The sequence below is a fragment of the Hyaena hyaena genome, unplaced genomic scaffold (assembly GCF_003009895.1).
Source record: "Hyaena hyaena isolate Hyena2069 unplaced genomic scaffold, ASM300989v1 scaffold_97, whole genome shotgun sequence".
NCBI classification, from domain to species: domain Eukaryota; kingdom Metazoa; phylum Chordata; class Mammalia; order Carnivora; family Hyaenidae; genus Hyaena; species Hyaena hyaena.
This window is the reverse complement of record NW_024080728.1, coordinates 49,773-71,078: the sequence shown is the minus strand read 5'-3', so window position 1 is coordinate 71,078 and position 21,306 is coordinate 49,773. Positions and strand designations below refer to the sequence as shown.

The following is a 21,306-nucleotide window of genomic DNA, read 5'->3' as shown; positions in this document are numbered from 1 at the left end:
TGTGGAATCTAAAGTAAACTCATGGAAACAGAAAGTAGAATGGTGGTGTTTGGGGCTACAATAAGATGAAAATAGGAAGATATACTGGTCAAGGGATACAAAGTTTTATTTATACAAGATAAAGAAGTTCTAAAGCTCTAATGTACAATAATGTAACCATAGTTAACATTATCATATATTTGAACTTTGCTAAGGATGTAGATCTTAAGTGTTGTCACCACACATACATACATAAAGGTAATTAGGTAAGGTGACAGATATGTTAATTATCTTGGTTGTAGTGATTATTTCACAATGTATACATATATCAAATCAAGTTGCATACCTTAAATATATACACATTTTTAACTGTCAATTATACTTCAATAGAGCTTGGAGGAGAACAAAAATTAAATTCCACTGTCCTAACATGAACTAAGCTTTCACACTTTTATTTATTTTAATATATATATTTATTTTCAGAGAAAGAGGGAGAGCACACATGTGGGGGAGAGGGGCAAAGGGAGAGAAAGAGAATCCCAAGGATGCTCCACACTCAGCACAGCATGGAGCCCATTGTGGGGCTCAATCCCACAAACCTGAGATCATGACCTGAGCCAAAATAAAGATCAGAGGCTCAACCTACTAATCCACCCAGGCACCCCTAAGCTTTCATGCTTTTATTTACTTATTTATTATTTTTTAAAAATGTTTAATTTTGAGAGAGAGAGAGACAGAATGAGAGAGAATGCGTGTGCAAGAACGGGAGACGGGGGAACAGAGAGGGAGGGGGACAGAGGATCCAAAGTAGGCTCCACATTTTCAGCATAGAGCCCCATGTGGGGCTTGAACTCATGAACTGTGAAATCATAACCTGAGCCAAAGTCAGAAGCTTAACCAACTGAGCTATTCAGACACCCCAAAGTTTTCATGCTTTTAAATGGTTCTCTACAGGGCTCCACTATACCATCTTCTCTTTAACATATGAGTGTAACTCAGATGAAAGGTAGCATAAATATTCAATTTGAAGTATTTCCCTAAGAGTCTATGATAATTCTCTAGAGTTTTATCCACAGTTGTGCCTAACAATGTTTAAGTTTCTTTATTATGTGACAAAGGCATCAGTTCTCTAAAAATAGCCAGGAAACTGGACTTGCCCAATAGCAACAGAACCATTCTTTGTAAATGAGAAGCAGAAGGTATGAGTGGGAACTCACAAAAAACAGATTCATGTGCCCTACATTTCTTTTTCAAAATGATTCTATCAAGGATATTTTATTATAATCTTGGTTTCTGTTATAATTGGTTCCCATTTCAAAAGGAGCTGGCCATGTTAGAAAGAAGAGCTGGGGTGCCTGGGTGGCTCAGTTGATTAAGCTTCAGGATCTATGATTTCAGCTCAGGTCATGACCTCATGGTTCATGAGTTCAAGCCCTTCATTGGGCTCCATGCTGACAGTGTGGATCCTGTTTGAGATTCTCTCTCTCTCCCTCTCTCTCTGCCCCTCCCTGCTCTCTCTCTCTCTGAAAAATAAACAAACTTAAAAAAATTAAAGAGTATCTAAGGGTTATTAATTTATATGTTCCCTTTTGTCATTTATAAAGTCTTTGAGATATGATTTAACTTTCTCATCTTGCTTTTATAAACTCTTGCTGTTAAAACATGTGTCTTCTACCTTTGATTAGTCATGTTCCTTAACACTGGATATTTATACATTTTAAAAAAATCTCTGTAATTACTTGATTTCCGGTTGCTGAGCCTTGCTTTGTTATCTTAACAAAGCATAAATGGTGTCTGCTGTGGAACTGGGTTTACTCAGGCCATTGAATAACCACACCCATATGATTATAGATTTGGTAGTCACCAGAGAGTGGTACAGTCAGCATCAAAATATTATGCCATGGGCATTTATATGAACACGATTTCTTAAGGAATCTGGACATCAGCCAAGAGATTCACTAAACACCAGGGACATAATGCTTATTTTACATCTCTATGAAATCAATAAGCTGAAAACTTGATAACAAAGAGATTTCATGGTTACAAAAGTACTACTTTTCATATGATATTTTCCAGAGCTCAAAGAAAGTCTACCTCCTCTCCTGCCATGTCAACCAATAATCTGCAATTGTCTGAATTATGCTGGGAAAATATAGAATACGAAAATTCTTGGTGTACCTGTGTAGCTCAGCAGGTTGAGCATCCAACTTCAGCTCAAGTCATAATCTCATAGTTCATGAGTTCAAGCCCCACATCAGGCTCACTGCTGTCAGCACAGAGGCCACTTTGAATCTTCTGTCCCCTCTCTCTCTGCCCCTCCCCTGCTCATGCTCTCTCAAAAATAAACAAACATTAAAAAAAAAGATTAGGGATTCTGAAGGAAAAGTGGTAATAAGTAAATGTAAGACTTAGTGCTTTTTCAGTTAACAATCACAAACTTTTAAGAGCTATCTGCAATAATGAGTAAGTTAACTATAACTTATTTACACAATGGGATATTATACAGTCATTAAAAATAATGAATAAATGTCTTTATTGACATGCAGAGATATTTGTAACACATAAGTTGGTAAAAGGAGCTTATAAAAACATGATCTCACTTTTGTTTAAAGTAATAAAAAATTATACTTGTATATATGCATGCAAATATATGTGTCAAAAATATAGCTGGTGTTGAACTAAATATAATTTTAATTTTCTTCAGACCATTTGTATTTTCTGAAATTTTTACAATGTGTATTTTATTATTTCATAATCAGAAAAAAAGGATATTTCTATTAAAATTAATATATACAAATGTATATGAAAAAATAATGTATATGAATATGTATGAATAATATATATGAATAATATATAAAAATAATATATATGAATATATATGAAAACAGGTTTTCTCTCTTACTTTCTCCAACTTTTTTTTTTAATGTTTTATTTATTTACGAGAGAGAGAGAGATAAAGAAGGGAGGGATGAGCAGAGAGAGAAGGAGACACAGAATCCAAAGCAGGCTCCAGGCTTTGAGCTGTCAGCACAGAACCTGATGCAGGGCTCAAACCCACAAACCGTGAGATCATGACCTGAGCTGAAGTTGGACGCCCAACCAACTGAGCCACCCAGGTGCCCCCACTTTCTCCATCTTTCAATTCTGCTTGCCTCTGATTGGTGTAGTACTAAATACAGGTTCATCAGCACATATGGGTTCTAGTCCCAAAGTGGGAAAGATGAGCATCACTGGTAATCCACAGTTAACTCCAGCAGATAGAGACAATCTTCCCTATGAGCTCCAGCTACAAAAATCATAGGGCAGACTGACTGTCTTGACTTGAATTGGGACCAAATGTGGAGGGGACTGAGAGGTAGGGAATAGGAGACACAAGTTTCTGATAGGACAGGTTTTGGCCACATTATTTCCACTGTACCCCTTAGTACACCCCAGGGAGAAGAGGGAGTCTGCATTGATTTGGTTCCCAATAGGAAAGAGGAGTTTTACCACCTGAAAAAAGGAGGAGGAAATGATGTTGAAGAGACCAAAATAACAGCCATTCCAATACTCATTCTAGACACTTAAAATAATGATAATGACGTTCTTAAAGAGTTACCACAGGGACACCTGACTGGCTTAGTTGGTAGAGCATGTGACTCGATCTCAGGGTTGTGAGCTTGAGCCCCACAATGGGCATCAAGATTACTTAAAAAAAAAAACAAACATTAAAAAACAGGGGTGCCTGGCTGGCTCAATCAGAGGGGCATGCAACTCTTGATCTCGGGGTCATTAGTGAGATGAGCCCCATGTTTGATGTAGAGATTACTTAAAAAAAAACCAAAAAACAAAAAACAGAGTTAACCACAGCTTTTCAGTGTTTGGGAATTAGAAACCACAATTCAATACCTAAACCACAATACTTATCAATACTTATTCATTCAATAAGTGTTCAGCAAGTATCTACCATAAACTTTGTAGTCTATATCTTACTGGGATGAGCAATAAACAAGCAAAACAAATAAAATACTCCTGCCCTCAAGGATCTTACATTTTCAGACATCAGAAATAACTCTAAAGAATGAGTCTGAAATTGGCCTCTGGCTAGAAATTTTACTGCAGTAGTTGAGATAAAAGAAAATGCAATTTGGCTTTCATATAAATTTTTTCAACTTGTCTGTGCTAAGATCTGTACTCTTGAAATAAATTAAGCTGAATCATGAGATTTATAAGCTAATGAGAAGAGTATTGGCTTTTGATATTGATGGAAAATTACATTATCTAGACATACCCAAGGTGTTCTGTAGCATCCTTGAGCTTTAACTTCTATGTTACCTAACCTGGCCTTACAGTGACATTGGGCAAACCAATCTCATGGTACATATTCAATTTCAAGTAAAAAGTTTTATTACAGTTGACTGGTAGCAATGAGCAAACTTTTTTTTGCAGGTAAATTGGTTAAAGTGTATGAATCAGAGCAAGGCATTATTGTTCTGTTTTGTAACTTGTTAGTATTTATCTACTACAGACTGCCCATCTGTGCCCCCATCTCCCCCAAATTCATAAGTTGAAACCTAATCCCCAATGTGACGTATGTCAAGATGGAGCCTTTGGAGGGTGGTTAAGTCATAAGGGTGGAGACCTCATGAATGGGATTAGTGTCCTTATAAAAGAGACCCCAGAGAGCTCCCTTGCTCCTTCTGCCATCTGAGGACACAGCAAAAAAGTTAGAGAGCAATCGATGAACCAGGAAGTGGCCTTTATCAGACACTCAATGGGCCAATTTGTTGATCTCCAGAACTGTGAGAAAAATTTTTTGTTGTTTAAGCCACCCCAGTTTACAATATTTTGTTATAGCAGACTGGACAGACTCAGACATTCTTGATATAGCAAACACCTAACACCAAATTTAGAAAGCTTTGAAAGGAGAACAAAAAGCAAGTTTTGGCAAATGCATCTTCATGCTACCCTCTCTCTTTTTTTTTTAAGCCTTGAAGAACATAACAATTCTAACTCCCTAACACAGTGATTCTCAACTTTGACCACACACTAGATTCACCTTTTAAAAAATGCTGGAACTGGGGGTGGGGGTTTGTGATGGAGGGTGGGGATGGGGCGTTGATAATCCTATAAAAAGTACTATAGATGATTTTAATATGCAGATAGGTTTGAGAACTACCTAAACAATAAGACATGTTCACTGGGGTGTGTGTATGGATATTTTTAGTCTATACACTCGAATATGTTCATTTTATCACCAGTCTGACTGTCATCAATGAATCACATTAACTCTTATCATTTACTCACCTTTAAAAGAAGGATAGGGTGCCTGGGTAACTTATTCGGTTGGGCATCTGACTCTTGATTTCAGCTCAAGTCATGATCCTAGGACCATGGGATGGAGCTCCATGTTGCTTCTGTGTGAACGTATAGGCTGCTTGGAATTCTCTCTCTTTCTCCCTCTGTATCTCTCCTCAGTCACTCTCTCTCCCTCAAAAAAAAAACCCCAAAAAACAAAAAAAACACAATACTAAAATAAGGATAAGTGAGCCCACATCCTTTCATTTACCCATCTTCCTTTTATTCTATTTCTCTCTCTCCTTTTCTCTTTCTCATTCATGTATTCATTCAATCACTAATTCATTAAACAAGTATTTATTAGGGATAAGTACTGTGTGAGGTACTAAGGATATAGAAATATAAGTCATACTTTCATTCTAGTATTACATTAGTAAGGTGGTATATGGAAATTAATCATCTTGAGATTCCCAAAGTTTGATTTGAAAAAAAAATATCTGCAAAAAATACACACCAATCCTTCCGCTGGTTGATTTATTTTGTAAAAAACTGTATTGAAGCTTGAGTTATTGTGTTAGGCAAACATCAACACTCCTGACCTTCCGTGCTTTCAGTGAGTCACATAATAAGCCACCCATCTGCTTTTTCAATTTTCAATCTTTCATATATTGAATGAAAAGATGTAATTGCTCATAGTTCATTAGGCTGTACATAAGAAAAGATTCAGATACTATCAACTTTAATTAGAAATTATTCTAATTTAAGACTGTTCAGATGTCTTTAGAATATTTTGTGAGGTTCTATTTCTGATATACCAAATTCCACCCAGAGTCCAGCCACATATCTTGATCTTTAACTCTTATCCAATTCCCAAAGCAGATTACTTTGTAGATGAAGCCAGAACCCTACTTATTTGTTTGTTTGTTTTAAATGTTGATTTTTGAGGGGGGGAAGGGCAGAGAGAAAGGAGAACAGAGGATCCAACTCGGGCTCTGCTCTGTCTGACAGCAGTGAGCCCAATGAGGGGCTCAAACTAATCACGAGATCATGACCTGAGTGGAAGTTGGACATTTAACCGACTGAGCCACCCAGGTGCCCAGAACCCTACATATTTAAAGATAAGCAGGCACTATGCTCTGGACCGTTCATGCCATTTTCCCAATTTTTAAGCTCTAATTTGCAGTATAACAGCTGGTTAAAAACCTACTACAGTGCCCAGCTCTGAGACTAGGATTGCTAGATCCCTCTTGGGAAGTTGGACATTATCGTATTACGGAAATAGTTACTGACACACATTTAAAGCCAAGAACAAATGCAGGCTCACCTCACCCACAGAAGCACCATAATCATTTCTGATGCCGAAGTACACCCACCTAACTCCAAAAGACAAAAGAAAAAAATTTGAATTAAAATCAACATCCGGGGAAAACAACAGCAAGGTATAAAGGGAGAACAATTTTCCTGCCAAAAATAAATTCAAAGCTAATAATTTCCAATACAGCAAGATCTATCCATAGCATAAAGTTCCCTGTAACCAGGAATTTGATATTGGTACTATCACATAATTGTAAATATTATGAAGCATGAATTTGCTCACAAGAAGAGAAATACAATTAAAGGAGAAAAAGAAGAATTGACATGAAGAACAAAAAGTAATTCTATATCTAAGGGCAGACAGATTTACATTTTTGAGATATATAACCATTCAGTACTGTCTATGAATAAATGATTGTATTCTGAGAAATAATATTACTAATAATAGTAATAACAGCTAACAATTACTGAGCATTCATCTTATGCCAGGCAATATTAACATTTTGTCCATTTTCCATACGAGAACAAGGAAGCTCTGAGAATTTATGTAAGCTGATTAAGGTAATATGGTTTATAAATATTTACACTATGATTTGAAACCTAAACCTGTCTGAATCCAAAATCCATGCTTTTAACTATTACCAACCCACTGTCCTAATTTACCACTAGAGATTATATAGCTATAGCCATCTGGGACTTTTTAAGACTTCTGGACCTTTGCAACTACTCTGGGCCTTTTGCAATGTATCTGTCACCAGTAATAGATAAATCTCTAATGGTGATATAGTACACTGGCAGGTAGTTGCAAATAGGAAGCAATTTGTAGCTGCTGAGTGAGCATTGCACAAAGTTCACTGCACCCTCTAGTTGGATGCAAATGCAAAAAACAGAAAGCCAAACCATCAATATATATTGTGGTAACTAATTACAGGAAAGAATATTGCTAAAACTAATTGCTCCTCTTTAAAACAAAAATAAATAAAATAAGTAAAAATAAAATAAAATGAAATAAATAAGGGGAGCCTAGGTGGCTCAGTTGGTTAAACTTCCGACTTCAGCTCAGGTCATGATCTCATAATTCGTGAGTTTGAGCCCTGTGTCTGGCTCTGTGCTGACAGCTCAGAGCCTGAAGTCTGCTTTGCATTCTGTGTCTCCCTCTCTCTCTTCCCCTCCTCCGCTCGTTTTTTTTCTCTCTCTCTCAAAAATAAACATTAAAAAATAAATAAAATTAAAAACTAAGAGTTAAAAGGTTTATAGAATTTTTAAAAACTATTTGTTCTCCCTTTGTATTGAAATGTAGTGAACACACACACACACACACAGAGTCCAGATTTTCTTGGATATTGTTAGCTTTATGGAGATATTAAGTATGTTGAGCTGATGTAGCAACTTCCACCTCTGTTGGGGAAAATTATACTAGTAATGTGACAGGGAGGTGATTCATTTTCAGGTAAATTTTTTTAAATGAAGATTTTTCTGGCAATACTATTTTATTATATTGCACAAAATGGAATGAGCTGACTTCATTAGAAGTTGATTGTGAGTTGTTAAGGACAGGTTTTGGCCTACGATATACATTTTCATATGTTTTGAGCCTACCTACATCCAACATAGGTGTCTATTTAACTTCTCAGCTTTATTTTATTTTATTTTATTATTTTTTAAATGTTTATTCATTTCTGAGAGAGACAGACTGATAGAGCACAGGTGGGGATGGGGCAGAGAAAGAGGAGACACAGAATCCGAAGCCGGCTCCAGGCTCTGAGCTGTCAGCACAGAGCACAACGTGGGGCTCGAAACTCACAAACCATGAGATGGTGACCTGAGCTAAAGTCGGACGCTTAACCGACTGAGCCACCCAGGCGCCCCTAACTTCTAAATTGTAAAACTTCCTCTGTTTTTAAAATTCACCACCCATAACCTGCAGTTTAACAACAATACTTAACTTCCATGTGTATATCTGAATGTTAAAAAAAAATCACTGACTCAGGAAAGGAGGAAAAAAATTCTGGTGATAAGCTTCAGGAAATATAAATATGCAGATATGTAACTTGCTTTGGGAACCCCTTGAAGTGTATCTACATGAACATTTCTTTATAGGAAATGTTTTGACTAATATTTATAGGCTACCTACCCTGTATTGGTCTGTGTCAGAAAATCCAGGGTCACAACCCCAAGGTTGATATTGCTGCTGGGTCCCTCAGGAGGTGAGGTGAAGCTGAGTGTGGTGATACACAGATGCTACCGTTTAACAGCAGCTTCTAGCAGCTGCAAGCGATCTGGGTAGTGCATCTCACACTTCAGGGTGCATAAGAACCACTTGCCCAGCTTGTTCAAGATAATCGAAAGATTACTGGCCTGTGGAAACTAATTTGACAATAAACTATTTGTAAAAAAAAAAAATAAAAAAAAATAAAAAAAAAGATTACTGGCCTTAACCCCAGAGATTCTGACTCTGTAGGTCTGGGTCATGTGAGAAAATCTACATTTCTATGACCACTTAGGTGAGAGGGAAGCTGCATACCCAAGAAATGTGCATTGAATAGTACTAAAAGTATGTGTTACTAGAAAAGTTCACAAATTCTGAATTTTATTTATTTATTTTAATATAATTTATTGCCAAATTGGCTAACATACAGTGTATACAATGTGCTCTTGGTTTTTGGGGTAGATTCCCGTGGCTCATTGCTTACATACAACACCCAATGCCCTTCACAACAAGTGCCCTCCTCAATGCCGTCACTCATTTTCCCCTCTCCTCCCCCTCCCCCCTCTCCCATCAACCCTCAGTTTGTTCTCTGTATTTAAGAGTCTCTTATGGTTTGCCTCCCTCCCTCTCTGTAACTATTTTTTCCCCTTCCCTTCCCCAATGGTCTTCTGTTAAGTTTGTCAAGATCTGCATATGAGTGAAAACATATGATATCTTTCTCTGACTTATTTCACTTAGTATAATACCTTCCAGTTCTACCCACGTTGCTGCAAATGGCATGATTTCATTTTTTCTCAATGCCAAGTAGTATTCCATTATATATATAAGCCACATCTTCTTTATCAATTCATTCATTGATGGACATTTAGGCTCTTTCCATAATTTAGCTTGTTGAAAGTGCTGCAATAAACACTGGGGTACATGTGCCCTTATGAATCAGCACTACTATATTCACAAATTCTGAACTTTAATCACTTTCCTAACTGAGTGCAAATCTGAATGCTGGACAAGGTAAAATGCAGAGAAAGTAGAAACTGGCAAAAGGCATTTCTACTATCCTTTGGCTGAACAGAACCATGAATCTTAGAATAGTAAAAAGCTGTAAGTATTCAATAGAGGTCCTCTTTGAAACAATTTAGAAAGACCCTTTGCTATATGATGATGTTGGAATGGTGTATACAGAAATTAATGAGAATTTAGCCATAAGTTAGAAAAAGAATTCAGCTTGAAGCAAATATCCTGACTCTAAGCCCTTCACAATTATAATTTCATGATCCTGGACCAGTGGTCACTAAACCAGCAGCATCAACATCATGACCTTTGTTTTTAAATTTTTTTTTTTTAATGTTTTATTTATTTCTACGAGAGAGAGAGACAGCGTGAGCAGGGGAGGGTCAGAGAGAGAGGGAGTCACAGACTGAAACAGGCTCCAGGCTCTGAGCTGGTAGTCAGCACAGAGCCTGACGCGGGCCCGAACCCACGAACCGCGAGATCATGACCTAAGCGAAAGTCGGACGCTTAACCGACTAAGCCACCCAGGCGCCCCAACATCATGACCTTAGAATTTGTTAGAAGTGGAACTGGTGGGTCACACCCCAGAATTACTGAATTAGAAACTCTGGGGTGGGTCCCTCCCCAGGGATTTATCAAGCCCTCCAGGTGATTCTAATACATACTAAAGACTGAGAATCACTGCCTGACTAGTGGTTCTCAAATTTACTGAGCATTAGGATCACAATTCCCTGGGAGTATTTGCTTAAGACATAAATTCCTCTTCCTTCCTCTTTGGGGACCTAATTTTTATAGACTTTTGGGGATTCCAGTGTATAAAACAGCGCCCTAACCCAGAGGCTTTCAAACTTTTTTGACCAGGACTGATGTTCACATGAAGACTCGAATGAAGAAACGAATTCCTTGCTTGTTTCATTACCACTTGTTCCTCTGCCTTTGGATTTTGTCAGTGATGAGTGGCCTAACCTGGTCTGTTCAGGACTCCCGGAGCAGGGTGCTTTTGCACCTTTGGGCCCCGGTTACAGCAGCAGAATCCACTAAATTAATTTCTTGACCTACTAATTGGCTGAAAGGTCAGCTTGAAAAATACATTCTGGATCAGTGCTTCTCAAATGTTACAATACATTTGAATCACCTAGAGGCCTTGTTATAATGTAAATTCAAATGTAGTAAGACTGGATGGGGCATGAGATTTTGCATTTCTAACATGCTTTAAAGTTTCACAAATGCTGCTGATCCATATAGAATCCTTCCAGTGGCAAAGCCTGGGCCATAAAAAGTGCAAGAAGGTAACAGCAAACTTGATGCCTCTTCCAGTCATGAACCTATGTTAGTTCTCTTCATGATAGCGAGCTTTAAAAGAAATTGCAACTAGACTGTGGTATTTATCTTGCCCAGGTGTAATGTCCTTAACTGAGTTGTGAGTTGTCCTTAATATCATTGTCAGTAGTTATGGGGTTCAAACTCTTAACCTGTGTGGGTATAAGTGGGTGCTGATTCGCAACAGATCATATTCATTAGTCCATTCATGAGAATCCACCAGGAGATTCTTGTCATCTACCTGATTTAATATCAGAATTAGAAAAATAAAAGAATAACTAGGATCATTTAGTTTTAGAACAATGTGTGTCCTGTGCCACATTATTAAAATATCCCTTCATACATAGGTGAGGAAGTTTAAAGAAGGTGATACACAGTGGAGTGGGAGAGAGAGAAGTGTGTGTGGGGAGAGAGAGAGAGAGAGAGAGGGAGGGAGGGAGAGAATGCTAAGCAGGCTCCACAGTGAGCGCTCAGTATGGAGCTGGATGCAGTTCTCAACTCCATGCCCCTGGGATCATGACCTGGGCCAAAATCAAGGGTCAGAAGCTTGGGGTACCTGGGTGGCTCAGTTGGTTAAGCATTTAAGCATTCAACTTCAGCTCAGGTCATGATCTCATGGTTTGTGGGTTCGAGGCCTACATCAGGCTCTGTGCTGACAGCTCAGAGCCTGGAGCCTGCTTCGGATTCTGTGTCTCCCTCTCTCTGCCCCTCCCCTGCTCACGCTCTGTCTCTCTCTTTCTCTCTCTCTCTCAAAAATAAATAAACATTAAAAAAAGGGTTGGACACTTAACCAACTGAGCCACCCAGGTGTCTTTGGAAATCTTTTATACCCACACATTTACTTCTCTCTAAACTCTAAGTTTAATTGTATCATGATGCTTTATTAAGTCAGTAATTAGTGTTTCCATTATTAGGATTATCTAAATCTTATCACTGCTGAGCCATGAGATTTATTCTGAGAGTGTTTCCTTTCTTGTATAATTTCCTGAAGTTAATGATTGCCTCCCACACCCTGAAGTTAGCTCCTTAAAAACTAAACAAAATTACAGCAGTTTTAGATTAACAGAAAAACTGTGAGAATAGTAGAGAGAGTTATTACATAGCCCACACCCTGTTTCTCCTACTAGTAACATTTTATGTTAGTGTGGCACCTTTGTTAAAATTAGTGAACCAATGAGCTAGAGTTCATAATTTATTCAGATTTTCTTAGTTGTTACCTATTATTCTTTTCCTGTTCCAGGATCCCACATTCTGTTTTGCAATTATGTCTCCTTAGACCTAAGTCTGTAGTTTCTCAAATGTCCATGTTCCTGATGACCTTGACAGTTTTGAGGAATACTCATTGAGTATTTTTGTAGAATGTCTCTCAATCAAGATTTGTCTGATATTCTTCTCATGGTTACATGGGGTGATTATATGTTTTGGAGAGAAAGATCATAGAGGTCAAGTATCATGTTCATCTTTTCAGTATAGTCACTGTGTCTGTGTTGTTTTGTTTTTCTCTCCTGGAGCCATTTTTCCTAGAACCCTCTGCTCTGCTCCTGTGCTAGTCCTGCTAATTGTCATCATGAGATCTACCTTAATGTTTTTCCTTGAAATTTTTTATACCATCCTTCTGAATTAGATCTCTGTTTCTTGGATCTCTTTTCCCCTCCTCCTCCCTCTTCTCCCGCTGCTTCCCCTCCCCCTCTCCCTTCTTCTCTTCCTTCTCCTCCACCTTCTTCTTTTGGTTTAGTTTTGTATTTGGGTATCTGCTAGTAGACTCCGAAGAGAAAATACAGAGGAGGTAAATTTTTGCATCCTTGCAGCCTAAAATATCATTGTTATATTACATTTGACAAATAGTTTTGATGATTTTCATATCTTTTCTTTCTTTTTTGATGATTTCTTCTACCCCATCTCTTCTGTTCTCTCATAGTTATATATTGAGCCTCCTGGTTTGGCCTTTTCATTTTCTTATCTTTCCTTTTTTTTTTTTTTTTAATTTTTTTTTTAATGTTTTATTTATTTCTAGGAGAGAGAGAGAGACAGCCTGAGCAGGGGAGGGTCAGAGAGAGAGGGAGTCACAGACTGAAACAGGCTCCAGGCTCTGAGCTGGCAGTCAGCACAGGGCCCGACGCGGGGCTCGAACCCACGGAACCGCGAGATCATGACCTAAGCGAAAGTCGGACGCTTAACCGACTAAGCCACCCAGGCGCCCCTTCTTATCTTTCCTTTCTTGTTTATCTCTTACAACTTGTGTTACCTTCTGTGTAATTTTATCACGTGTTTCATTTACCAGACTTATTTGTTGTTCTTTAAATTTTTTTTCTTTTATCTGAGATACTAATTTAAAAAATTTTTTTTAACGTTTCACTTATTTATTTTTTTAAAATGTTTTATTTATTTCTGAGAGGGAGAGAGAGAGACAGCATGAGCAGGGGAGGGTCAGACAGGAAGGGAGACACAGAATCTGAAACAGGCTCCAGGCTCTGAGCTAGCTGTCAGCACAGAGCCCGACGTGAGGCTCGAACTCAGGAACCGCGAGATCATGACCTGAGCCGAAGTTGGATGCTTAACCGACTGAGCCACCCAGGCACCCCATGTTTCACTTATTTCTGAGAGAGAGAGCATGAGGGAGAAAGAGACAGCATGATAAGGGGAGGGTCAGAGAGAGAGGGAGACACAGAATATGAAACAGTCTCCAGGCTCTGAGCTGTCAGCACAGAGCCCGATACAGAGCTCAAACCCACGAACCATGAGATCATGACCTGAACCAAAGTTGGCCGCCCAACTGACTGAGCCACTCAGGTGCCCCAGAGGATATTAATTTTTAAAAATATTTTCTTCAGTTCCTTTAGGCTCTATTTCCCCCAAGTTCCTTTGCTCTGCATCAGTCTCTTTAACAGAGTTTCTTCATTTTTCTGTGATTTTTGACTGCCCATTCATGTTTCAAAGTGAGGGACTGAAGGGGTGCCTGGCTGGCTCAGTTGGAAGAGCATGCAACTCTTGACCTCAGTGCTGGGGTTTGAGCCCCATGTGCGGTGTAGAGCTTACTTAAGTAAATAAAACTTTAAAAAAAGCTAAGGACTAAAAGCTCATTGTGTACGAGTGATGTTTGTTGGCCCTATAAAGGGAGAGGTTAGTCAGAGGCTTCTGCTTGAGGACTATCTGACTGGGTGCAAACATTCCAGGAGTTAAGTATAGGACCCAGGAGAGTGAAGGGCAGTCTCAGGATTTGGGAGACTCAACTCTCTTGTTAAATGTTATGTCTTGGGGCACCTGGGTGGTTCAGTCGGGTAAGTGTCCGACTTCAGCTAAGGTCATGATCTCACAATTCGTGGTTTCAAGCCCCGCATTGGGCTCTGTGCTGACAGCTCAGAGCCTGGGGCCTGTTTCGGATTCTGTGTCTCCCTCTCTCTCTGCCTCTCTTCTACTTGCACTCTGTCTCTATCTCTCTCTCAAAAAAAAAAAAAAAAAATTAAAAAAATTTTAAATTAAAAAAAGTTTTGTGTCTCATCCCTGCTCTCTGCCTAATATCTCTGCACTCAAGGCCTTTCTAGTTCAGTTCAAGAGAAGATTGCTACAGTAGAGAAGGGATACTCACTGACTCTGCTATGGGAAAGAAGAGATCTGTGGGCCTAACATTCTTTGTATATTACACTATCAACTTACCTGTTTTCAACTCACTCCTCAGCTTTTAATATACCTGGTACCTTCAGTTTCTACAACTATCATCTTGCTTCTTGCTGGTTTCTCTGTGGGCAAGACAGATTTCAATTCTTCTTTCTCTGTTTCACCAAATCAGTGACTAGTCTTTCATCTATTTTGCATCCTCTTGATTTCTTCCCTTTCCTTTTTCATCTGCATGTAATAAGTCATTTGAGCCTTTTGATTCCATCTCCTAATTATCAGTGAAATTTACTCTCTATCTGTCCATTCTCATTGTCATCATTTTAGTGTAGGCCCTCATTTCTCTTCTGTACTGTTATAATAAAAGTCTATGTGTTCGCCATGTTTTTTATCTTTTTCCATATCCACCGCTCCCCCCATTTTTCTTTCTAAAACATAAATATAAATTTTTTTTACTTCTCTGTTTAAAATTGTTTGAAGGGTTTCCTGTTACTTACCAGAATAGATTCCGAAATCTTCATACACAATCCCCCTTCAAAATCTGGACCCCGCCTACCTTTTCTCATCCCATTCCTTGCCACCATCCCCAACTTGGCACTCTACATTACAAAGTAAATTATTTGTTATTTTCTGACACACCTTCAGAACTTTTCATAACTGCTTTCCTCTTCCTAAACATCCTTCCCTTTTCCTTTCTGGGAAAGTATTACTCATCCATCCAAGCTCAGATCAAACATCACCTCAGACAAGCCTTTCCCAATCCCCAAAATGAATTAAGTCATTCTCTTGTCTATATTCTCATGACACTTCCCACAAACCTCTATTACAGCCTTTTTAGATTGTGCAGTGATTTTTTTTATGAGTCTGTTTCTCACAAAACCTGTCCTACTCATCTTTGTACCCTCCTTTTTCCTATCCACCCTCTACCTCTCAGCTTATAGCATAACACCTAGAACACAGTAAGGAGGCTAACGTATATTGAGCTCTTACGCTCTTACTAAAATATTTATTGAATAAGGGAAGGCAACATATGAGAAATTTCAGGAAGTCCCTACCCTTAGGATTTCCTGAGGTCCTTATTTTAGCAGTTTGTACAAAAATATACTTGCAGGCATAGATGTGTATTTCCTTAATTGTGACTAATGCCAAGACAAGACTAAAGACAAGGCCATAACTTAGGCAAGCTTGCCTGTAAGACATTTTGAAGCTGGCTAGAATGTAATCTCCAGAAAAAAGGAATTTTTATCTCTTTGTTTACTGTTGTATCCTCAGTCCCTGGTACATAGTAAGTGCTTGTATCAGTCAGGGTACCAACAGGAAACAGATGGCACACTCAAAATAGGATAACTTGAGGAGAGACCATTTATAAACGGGTAGGTGGAGTGTAGGGGAACCACAAATGATAGCAAAAGAACACAGTGAGAAGCTGTTAAACCACCCTAGGTCTGAAAGGGAGAAGTATGTACAGTAGCCTACCCTGGGAATGGCCAGTCCCAAGAGGGTAACCTCAGTCCAAATCACAAGGTTCAATAGTATGTGGAAAAACTCAGGCTTAATGGCTGGCATTAATGTAAAAGGACTCTAATCTAGTGTGGGTATCAAGCAGCAGGAATCTCTGAGCCAAGCCTGAAAAATGTGTGCCATACATGCCACCATCTTTTCCTTCCATATTCTTTGTCAATTATGGTTCTCTTTCTTACTTCACCCACAAAAGGCCCTAGAATACTTTTCAACACAGTCTTCTAGGAAGCAGGTGACGACCTGTAAACTGCTGTTACCTGGTATGCAACCTATTTACCAAACTGGCTCTGGTCAAATGAGAATACAAGTAGGATTAGTAGGGTCTTTGCAGTTTGAAATAGGTCCCTAGCAATCAACTAGGAATACAAAGGTTGGGTCAGCTCCAGGGAATAGAAACTGCCAAGTGTGAGACTAAGCAGATTTTGGGGGGAAGGGGCAGACAGCCAGGCTAGGGTTCAAGTTAGGGTTCTGTTTCTAGGGAAGGAAAAATACAAATCAGCAATCAAAATAAAAATTCTACAAACTGGTAGAAACAGTGAGAGTTGAGGAAAAGACATATAGTAGATATACAGGAAAAGTTTTTCAGAGTAAGAATGATTTCAGACTCATTTGCTGGTGGAAATGATATTTCTAATTTACCATGGTATGGACTGACTCTGGAATTTGGCATGACTGAACTCACAACAGCCAGAAGATCTTAGGTGCCTGCAGCTAAGCAGGGAAGGATACAGAAAGGAATAATAACTCGCTTTTTTTTCCTTCTCCATTCCTTTTAAAAATGATTCTAAATTAAGCCAAAAGCATTTGCTGTAAATGTTTAATTAAAACAGGCATATGAAATCATAATAACTACTATTTACTGAGTATCTACTGTTTTATGCTTTAGATATGTTTTCATTAATCTGCATAACAACTCTATAAGGTAGATATAATTATATTTACTTTACAGATGAGGAAATGAAGTTGAGAGTAAAAAAAGAAATAAGTTACAGCTTTAGGGTTTTGATCCAAGCTTATTTGGTTTTAAGGCCTGCATTACTTTTGATACTTCAGTTGCCCATGCTATTCTGTTGAGACCCATGATTTCTTTTTTTTTTTTTAATGTTTATTTATTTATTTTTGAGAGTGGGGAGGTGGAGGGGTAGAGAGAGAGGGAGACAGAGGATCCTAAGCAGGTTCTGAGCTGAGAGCAAAGAGCCAAATGCGGGGCTCGAATTCGTGAACCGTGAGATCATGCCCTGAGCCAAAGTCTGATTCTCCACAGACTGAGCCACCCAGGTGCCCCAAGACCCATGACTTCAATCAACCTCAAGTCATGTATTCCTCTGGGTCATCATAAATGATGAGGACAGGCAAGCTTAATGTGGTAAGTCCATAGGAGGATAGATATTAACATATTGTCAAATATTAGCATGGTTAAGAGTAACCGGAATATTTTATTCAGCTTTAAATGTTTTCATGTTAAATATTATACCTGCCAGACTCAGAGTACTTTCTAAGAGAAATCATCTCACTCTGGTTTCTGATGGCAGGGCAATCTGTACTACGCTATATTTCTCTTTGATATTTCCCCTCCCTAGATGTGTGGCCCAAGGACAGGCAACTGTCCTAGGAGCTGCCAGTTCTTCAGCTAGCCTGTGACCTCTCAGACAGCCAGGCTTGAAAAAACAAAGTAAGCCACTTGCCTGAGATTTCTGCACTTAGATATTGGAATTCACAAATACAGAGAATGTTACGTAAGGGTAGAATTGGAGCCTTGGTGGATCGTGGCAAACCAAAACAGAAGCTGTGAAATAAAACACAAAAAACCAGATAAACAAATATGTAATTCAAGGTTCTAACAAGAACAAATGACATGTGTAAATGGTGAGAAGTTGGGGAGAGTTTATCCACAGAGCAAGTAGTTAGAAATGTGTGGGCAGGGTGTAGGGGAGGTGTAGGGATGGCAGAGGAACCCAATCTGGGTAGCAAGGAAGCTATTACCACCCCTAGACCTGAAGGGACAAGGGAAAGAAGAGATTGAAAGGGGAAAGTTGTGTGGAGTGAGTCACCTTGACAGAAGCAGTGATCTTTGGATGATAGACACCATGTGCCTAAAGTGACCTTGCAGGGAGGGAGCCAGGAGAATAAATACACTGACTTCATTTTGTTAATATAATCTGTCCAGGTCTGGCTTCCAGGAAAGAGAGCCCTATGGTGAAGGATGAAGAGTGGATCTGGAGGAGCAAATTGACCATATTTTTGAAAAATAAAACAATGAGTAGAGGAGGGACAATAGAATAGACATGGAGAGAGAAAAAGTTGCTGGAAACGAGAAAGAGACTCTACCTGCTAGCAAGACTGAAAGGGTAACTAATTCCTAGAGTTGCCTCAGATCTTGATGACTTTCCAGTTTGAAATCCAGTTCCAATTTTAGTCTAAGCATAGCTTTACAATAGACTCTCTTCCTTTAAAATAGTGTATGAGTAATTTGTGGTTTCTTGTAGCCTAATAAAATGCTGGGCACAATGAGAGTAGTTTGTTTATTCCTCTTAGAAGTCTTGAAAACAAGGACATTTGAGACCCGTAGGCCACTTACTGAAGAGACACTCTCCTCAGCGCTTTTTAAGTGTCCAGATTTAAAAATAATGGGGGCAGTGTTGTGAAAACCATTTACGGTCAAAATGGAGAAATTATAAAACTGACCTAAATAAGTGAATTCTCTTGAATTACGGAAAACATAAGCTGCTCTTTGAAAGAATCACAGACCATTCTACAGGAAACTAAAACAATAATAATATTTTTCTTTAATCACCTCCCCTCCAGCTTTACTTTATCAACATACCAAACTACTCATATTTAATGTATAGAATTTGATTGATATATATATATATATATACATATTCATCACCATAGTCAAATTAACATTTCCATCCACTCCAAAACTTTCTTGTACCTCATTGTAATCCCTCCCTCTGCTTACATCCCCAGGAAACCACTAATTTGCTTTCTGCCACTTTGCATTTTCTAGAATTTTGTATAAATAGATCAAACTATATATTCTTTTGCCTACTTTTTTCACTGTGCGTAATTATTCTAAGATTCAACTATTTTGCTGTATGTATCAATAATGGTTCTTTCTTTTTTACTGCTGAATAGTTTTCCTTATATGGATATACTTAATTTGTCTATTCATATCTTTTTTAAAATTAAGGTATAACTGACATACAATATTAAATTCATTTCAGGATAATGAATATGGATAATAACTTGGTCTTTGTATACATTGCAAAACTGCCACCACAATAAATCTGGTTAACATTTATCACCACACAGTTATGAAATTTTTTTCTTATGATAGGATCTTTGAAGATCTACTCTCTTAACAACTTTCAAATAAGCAATCCAGTATTATTAACTATAGTTGCCATGCTGTACATTACATTCTCATTACCTATATACTTTATTTCATTTTATTTACTTTTTGAGACAGAAAGAGAGAGAGAGAGAGAGAGAGCGAGAGCGTGAGCAGGGGAGGGGCAGAGGAAGAGAGAGCAAGAATCCTAAGCATGCTCCACACTCAGCACGGAGCCCGACATGGGGCTTGGTCTCACAACGATGGTGAGATCATGACCTGAGCCAAAATTGAGAGTCAGACGCTTAACCAAGCGAACTACCTAGGTGTCCCTGCTTATTTATTTTATAACTAGAAGTTTGTAGCTTTTGACTCCCTTTACCCATTTTACTCACTCCTACCCCCCTTCCTTTGGCAACCTCCAGTCTATGAGAGGTTTTTTTTTTTTTTAAGATTCTATATATAAATGAAATAAGAGGGTATTTGTCTTTCTCTGTCTAGTTTATTTCTTTTAGCATAATGCCCTCAAGGTGTATCCAAGTTGTCACAAAAGGCAAGATTTCAATCTTTTTTATGACTAATATCTCACTGTGTGTATATAGGTCACATTTTCTTTTCTTTTTTTTTTAATGTTTTTTTTTATTTATTTCTAGGAGAGAGAGAGAGAGAGACAGCGTGAGCAGGGGAGGGTCAGAGAGAGAGGGAGTCACAGACTGAAACAGGCTCCAGGCTCTGAGCTGGCAGTCAGCACAGAGCCCGACGCAGGGCTCGAACCCACGAACCGCGAAATCATGACCTAAGCGAAAGTCGGACGCTTAACCGACTAAGCCACCCAGGCGCCCCAGGTCACATTTTCTTTATCCATTCATCCATCAGTGGACAGTTAGGTTGTTTCCATATCTTGGCTATTTGAAATAATGTCATAATGTTAGTATTTTTGTTTTCTTCAGATAAATACCTATAAGTAAAATTGCTGGATCATACGGTTGTTCTAGTTTAAATTTTTTGAAGAATGCCATACTATTTTCCATAATTGGCTGCATCAATTTACATTCTCACCAACAGTGCATGACGGTTTCCTTTTCTCCACATCTTCACTAGCACTTGTTGTTTCTTCTCTTTTTGATAACAGCCATTCTAATAGGTGTGAAATGATGCATCATTTTGGTTTGCATTTTCCTGATGGTTAGTGATGTTGAGAACCTTTTCATGTACCTACTGGCCATCTGTATGTCTTCTTTGGAAAAATGTTCAGATCCTCTGCACATTTTTATTTTTATTTATTTATTTATTTTTTGTCATTTATATATCTTTATTTATTTATTTTTTACAAATAGTTTATTGTCAAATTAGTTTCCACATAACACTCAGTGCTCATACCCATAAGTGTCCTCCTCTATGCCCATCCTCCCCTCCCCCCCACATCCATCAGTCCTCAGTTTTTGTCAGCATTCAAGAGTCTCTCATGGTTTGCCTCTCTCCCTTTCCCCCACCATTTCCGCCCTTCTTCTCCCCCTTGTTCCTCCGTCAAGTTCCTCCTAATCCTCCTATACGTGCAAACATATGATATTTGTCCTTCTCTGCCTGACTTATTTCGCTCAGCATAACACCCTCAAGGTCCATCCAGGTTGCTACACATGGCCAGATTTCATTGTTTCTCATTGCCATGTAGTATTCCATGGTATAGATAAACCACATCTTCTTGATCCATTCATCTGTTGATGGACAC

The 21,306-nt window shown here is 38.5% G+C and overlaps 1 long non-coding RNA gene across 1 annotated transcript in view; it reads right to left on the bottom strand.

The window, feature by feature from the left end:
• Positions 1-5,803: 5,803 nt before the first annotated feature.
• LOC120233757 overlaps positions 5,804-21,306 on the bottom strand; it is a 31,174-nt gene continuing 15,671 nt past the window's right edge. The window contains exons 2-3 of the long non-coding RNA XR_005528906.1: positions 6,581-6,633; positions 5,804-5,961 (exon numbers count right to left, since the gene is read on the bottom strand). This is a non-coding gene — a long non-coding RNA (uncharacterized LOC120233757). The remainder of the gene's footprint in view (positions 5,962-6,580; positions 6,634-21,306) is intronic.